Here is a 5,468-nt window from a genome sequence, read left to right on the forward strand (position 1 = left end):
ATAATTCCAATTCAACAACAAATTATATATTATATATTTTCCGGTCCAGTAATAAAGGACACAAAGAAAAAAAAGAAGAAATACCCGTTGCAATACACAACCTAACTCCAACATACAAAAAAGTTATGCACAGATCATGACAATATTCCTCAAAAGAAAACAATAGCGCAAGATACAATTCATTATATCCTAATATCTTATTATTTGTATTGATTAATTTACACTAAGTTAATATAAGACATACTCCATTAGTCCACTCTGGATAGTCCATTATAGTTCTTAAGTAGCCTACAGACTGAGTGGGCCTATTCTATTATTGTGCACCAGGTGTCACTCTTTATCAACGTGTCACTGCAGAGCTCATAAACTCAACATTTAGGTTTCCAATGCCATCGCATGATTGATGATTATTTGAGGACTCATGTTTTAACATATCTCAAAATCAAACGTCTTCGCTTCTTTCATCTTGCATATTTTTTGTCATATTACTGTACATCCCCGTACATACTTGTCCAGTACACACAATATTCAGTTGACATTTTTAATTTGTTTGGCAAGAATTGTGGTTACAGTCATTTTTAAAACAAATGTACCGAGCCTTGTAAATGTAATTTCATGTTAATACGTATGCCCTACGTAGACCCTGGCAGAGTGGAAGGAGCCACGTGCTGTGTCTCCTGGTCTATTAGTACCGTATCACAAACTCTCTCTCCTCATAGCACTCTAGTGTCAATGACACGTATTATTGTGACTTATGATCTTTGCAAGCAACGGTGTTTACCGGCAAAAAAAGCCTCTATTTTAGGAATGGATTGTAATCAACCAGCCTTGTGAACTAGACTTGAGCTGAGCCTGAGCCCTTGAGCTGACAATCTTGTCTACTGAGCTTAACCTTTTTCTTTGTTATTTCATTCTAGGGTCTTCTACGACAGTCATAATGTATTTTCTCAGAATCTCATTTCTATGGGTCTCACAGCAGTTAACATTTTGATCCCATGTTTTGTAACATTCTCAATGATTTTTTGTCACAGACTACATTTCTTTTGTGAGTTATATAATCTGGATAGGCCTACAGTAAATTTTGTTACCAGGAACTAAGGATCCAAGACTGTCTGTGCAAGTTTTATTCAAGGAATTGAGTCCTTTCAGGGACTCAAATCTTTTGATTCCATTCACCAACAAAAATGAAGTTGAAACATCACTCAGTAGGCCTACCCAAGGGCACGCGGTGCCACGTTGATGTTGTTAGGATGAGCTCTCTGAGATCGGCAAAAAATATAAACTAAGCTAAGTCTTAATCACTGGTTGAATCACAGGCACTGCACGGTGTCTGTAACTTGATGAATCAGGCCTACTCCTTGGTCGGTTGTCAATATCAAAACGAGCCGCAACGAGAACACTCCTACCACTTGGTCGGTTTCTTGAGGCATGGATCTAGTGAGCTGCTAACGGGCATAAGAGAGGAGCAAAGTACTTAAAATACCGTTTTTTACAATACCAATTATGACAACCGGCTCAACCATTGCACATGTAATGACTTAAGTAACGAACTACATGTCTAGATGTTTGTGGGGGTGAGACTATTAACAGAGAACCATAAATAACATTTTGATCAACATGACAGAAGTAATTTATAATATAGGAGAAAGCTAACAATTGTAGGCTACATAATCATTTGGATGATTGTACCCGAGCATTGGCAATTTGTTCAAAATAATGAGAAAAGGCTTTTTTGATGTGCATATGGGACTAAATGATGTGGAGGTTGAGGACTTTTGAGAATTTCAATTGTGATCTGAGAAATGTAAGTACCAAAGCCAATGAGAAGAACTGTCATCACCAACTGCATCACTATCTATCTATGATTCCAGAAATCTGTGTGTCACCGACATCTTACTCATCTTAGTAGATGTCACCCTGTCGCAATTTCCATTTACTGTTATTGTACAATATTTAGTATACATATAGTATACACTATATTAATAATATTTACTGTTATTGTAACTGTTTGTTGTTCCTTTGATTCTCTAATCCTGCTCTCTTTTCTCTGTCCCCCTTCCACACCTTCCCTGTGGTGTGGGGGGTTGAGCTGCCAACATCTGCCTGGTTGTCGGTCTGCCATCATTGGACCTAGTTGGCAAGTGGACATCGGTCTCCTTTGACGGACAACAAGAAGTTCCTGGTCCCTTCCTGTCCATACATCTTCCTGGCTGTCCTGTGATTCTGCGCCAATCACACGCCCTCTGCCCTGTGGCTACCACCGCTTAAATTGACATTCGCCAACTCTCAAACTGGAGTTTTTCCTTGTCTTCTTTGAGGGTTTAGGTTGGTTGAGGGACAGTTCCATGGGCATATGTGAAGCCCTCTGTGACATTGCTTGTAAAAAAGGGCTATACAAATAAAACTTGATTATATTTGATTTCTAGGAATCTGTGTGTGTGTGTCACCGACTGCATCATGGGCACTGTGCACTAGTTGTTCCAATTCACACCCTGTCAACGTATAATGAATATGCATTGTGCAATAGACTAACTTGAATCAAAACACGACCTCCAACCATTATTCCTATGCCTGCTTTCCGCCTCCTCACTTTTACTGGAAATAGTTTACAAAGTTGTGAGCAAACAATGTGGAAGGCTGTGGAAATGTTTGGTCACTTGACGACCTTGGAGACAATCCCTGGAATCTGTGGCTTGCTTCTGCTGCAGAAAATGGCGATGGCCGGTCTGTTCAACAATACTCTAAACAAGAAGAGACCTGAAATTGTATCCAACCCTCACAAAATCGTTATGCAAGGCTTTTTCTTATTGGATTGATGTTTTATTTGAAAACCATCACAGAACTATGTACTAAGGTGAAAAGTGGATTAGAATCAAGGGGCCAGTGGTCTGGTCAGGTTAGTGGTTGGTTAGACAAACCTGCCCACTAGATCCACCAGGTAATCGGTGTCTTGTAGTGTCCTTATTGGGTGATTAAATTACCAGAGAGGTAAAACGTTGTTAATCCGTAGAGTGATTTGAGTTAGGAGTAAGACTTTGAAATCAGCACTGGCTTTGAGTGGGAGCTAGTGTAGAGAGGCAAGAGTAGATATTATATGGTCATATTTTTGTGTTCTGGTCAGTTGTTGTGCTGTGGCATTTTTCACCAGTTGCAAATTGTTTATGCACTAAGTGTTTGAGAGGCCAGAAGATTGTGCATTGCGGTAGTCCCATCAGGATCTAACAAATGCATGTATTACATTTTTCAGCATTATCCAGGTCCCTTTCATGAATTACTCTTTACAGATTACTCTTTCAGGTTACTCTTTCTCTTGTTAGTCTGTCAGTACTCTGTCTTCTTCCCTTTGTTTTCTGCCAGATTGTTTTGTATTATTTTTTGCTTAAGTTTTTCAGCATTTCTTTATTCCTGTGTTCTAGACCTGCCTATGTTCGTCACAGCTAGCCTGCTTTCTGGAGCCTGGATTTGAACTTTCCTGCCACTGGTTGGATTTGTTTGCCTGTTGGACTGATCTCGCTGTTTTACATTTACATTACATTTATGCATTTTACATTTACATGACATTTATGCATTTAGCAGACGCTTTTATCCAAAGCGACTTTCAAGAGAGAGCTTTACAAAAGAGCATAGGTCACTGATCATAACAATGAGGTAGTCCCAAACATTGCAAGCAGCCAAAGCATGAAGCATACATTGTGAAAAACTAAACACAAGTGCCAAAAGGAAGACCCATAAGAGCATGCAGTTATACAAGTTACAAATTAAAACAACATGAACCCCAAAAAGTGCAAGACTGTACCTGTAGAAGAACAATCAACAGTAAAATATTTCACAGCGGCACGTAATGGCACGTACCTGAAAAGGAATTCAATGTTTCTGCTGTAGTGAATCGATCAAACAGCAACACTTTATTCCACATGTAGACTCTTCCTCTTTCTGATGTGGGTTTCATTTCAATCACACACAGTGTACATAAATCAGATGTATCTCTCATTATTATGTTTTTTGTTTGTATAAACAATATGTATGCAGTTATGTTCACTCGTGGCAACAGTTAAATAATCTTGATAAAATATGTTAAAATAAAGCCTGTCTAATATAAACAGTACTGTAATATCTCGAGACAGGTAATTAATATTTCCAAAGTCAATGTAATAAACGTCTATCATGTCTTTCATGTAATTTGTACTGATCCTCATTTAGTAGACATAGACATACTAATTGACATCCCCTCTAGTTTAGCATGGAGCTGACCTAACCAGACTCTGTTTGCAGTGTTTTCTCACAGTCAAATTACACATGTACAGGAAGCCTTCTGTATTGACATTCGGCAGCTGCCACATCTTGCACTAGTGCACACTCACTCCAGGGAAGAGCAACAGTGATTGCTTTGAGATATTGCAGGGAGCCTGTGAGAGAATCTCATAACAGAAATGAACTGTGAGGAGTCCACAGGGATAGGCTTGGGTGTGAGTCTCACAGTAACAAATAAAGAGCTCTGAACATTCTTGCTTAAATGTTTTTTTTGTTTTGCTTTTGGAAGCAACGTATGCACTCTGGCTCTCAGTAGCAGTTGGAGCCACAGCCAGCAACATTTGAGTGTTGTGCTGAAAGTATATTGGTCGTTTTGGTGTGATTGGGCAAGGGTCATTGATATAGTCCCCACCAAGACAACCACATTTATTTTGTATTGACAGTGTGATTAGAATAACATCCCTCTCTGTGTTGAAATTGAGGTAATCCATGAGCTGCATTGTTACCTACCAGACAAGCCTGTGTCCACTGACTTTCAAATTGCAATAAAAACGTTGAATGAAAAGGGATACTTCACTTAATGAGAATGTATCCTTAATCTTTTTCTACCTTCCTTCTATCAGGGTATCACCAATCCAGTATAACAATGTAATCTAAGCAGAAAATCAGCATATTGCCCATCTTCTTTTCTATTGATTGTTTTCAGGGAGAAGGAAAGGATACATCATCAAAGTATTCGAACAGCCCCTCCAAATAAGAAATGATGATTCTGTCTTGTAGAACTCAGCTTCAGGGTACCCACTAATGAACTGAATATCAGGAGAGGAGTGCAAGGCCCAGGGTCACAGCAACAACTTGAGCTATTTCAAGTTGTCAGGCTCTCACTGACTTAACATGTGTGATGGCATTTGAAGATCTGTGAGGTGAATTCATTTAAATAGGGTTACTCTCCCAAAAGGATTGTAATAACTACAATTTAAAAAGTATGAAACCCCTCATGGAATTCAGCCTCTTTGATTGTGTGAACATCCTCCCTACCACAGACACTCCAGCGGCGACACACCACACTCCCACGAAGCCTCTCACTCTTTCTTTGTCTGAGACAGGAGTAGAGCAGCTCGTCTGTTTAGCTACCAAAGCCCCCTGATCGCTCAGGGAACCTGATGTGTTACTGCCAAAGTGCTTTTTAGCGTTTTCACTCACTAATTACTGTCTCT

Source organism: Hypomesus transpacificus, chromosome 17 (genome assembly GCF_021917145.1).
Source record: "Hypomesus transpacificus isolate Combined female chromosome 17, fHypTra1, whole genome shotgun sequence".
Taxonomy (NCBI): domain Eukaryota; kingdom Metazoa; phylum Chordata; class Actinopteri; order Osmeriformes; family Osmeridae; genus Hypomesus; species Hypomesus transpacificus.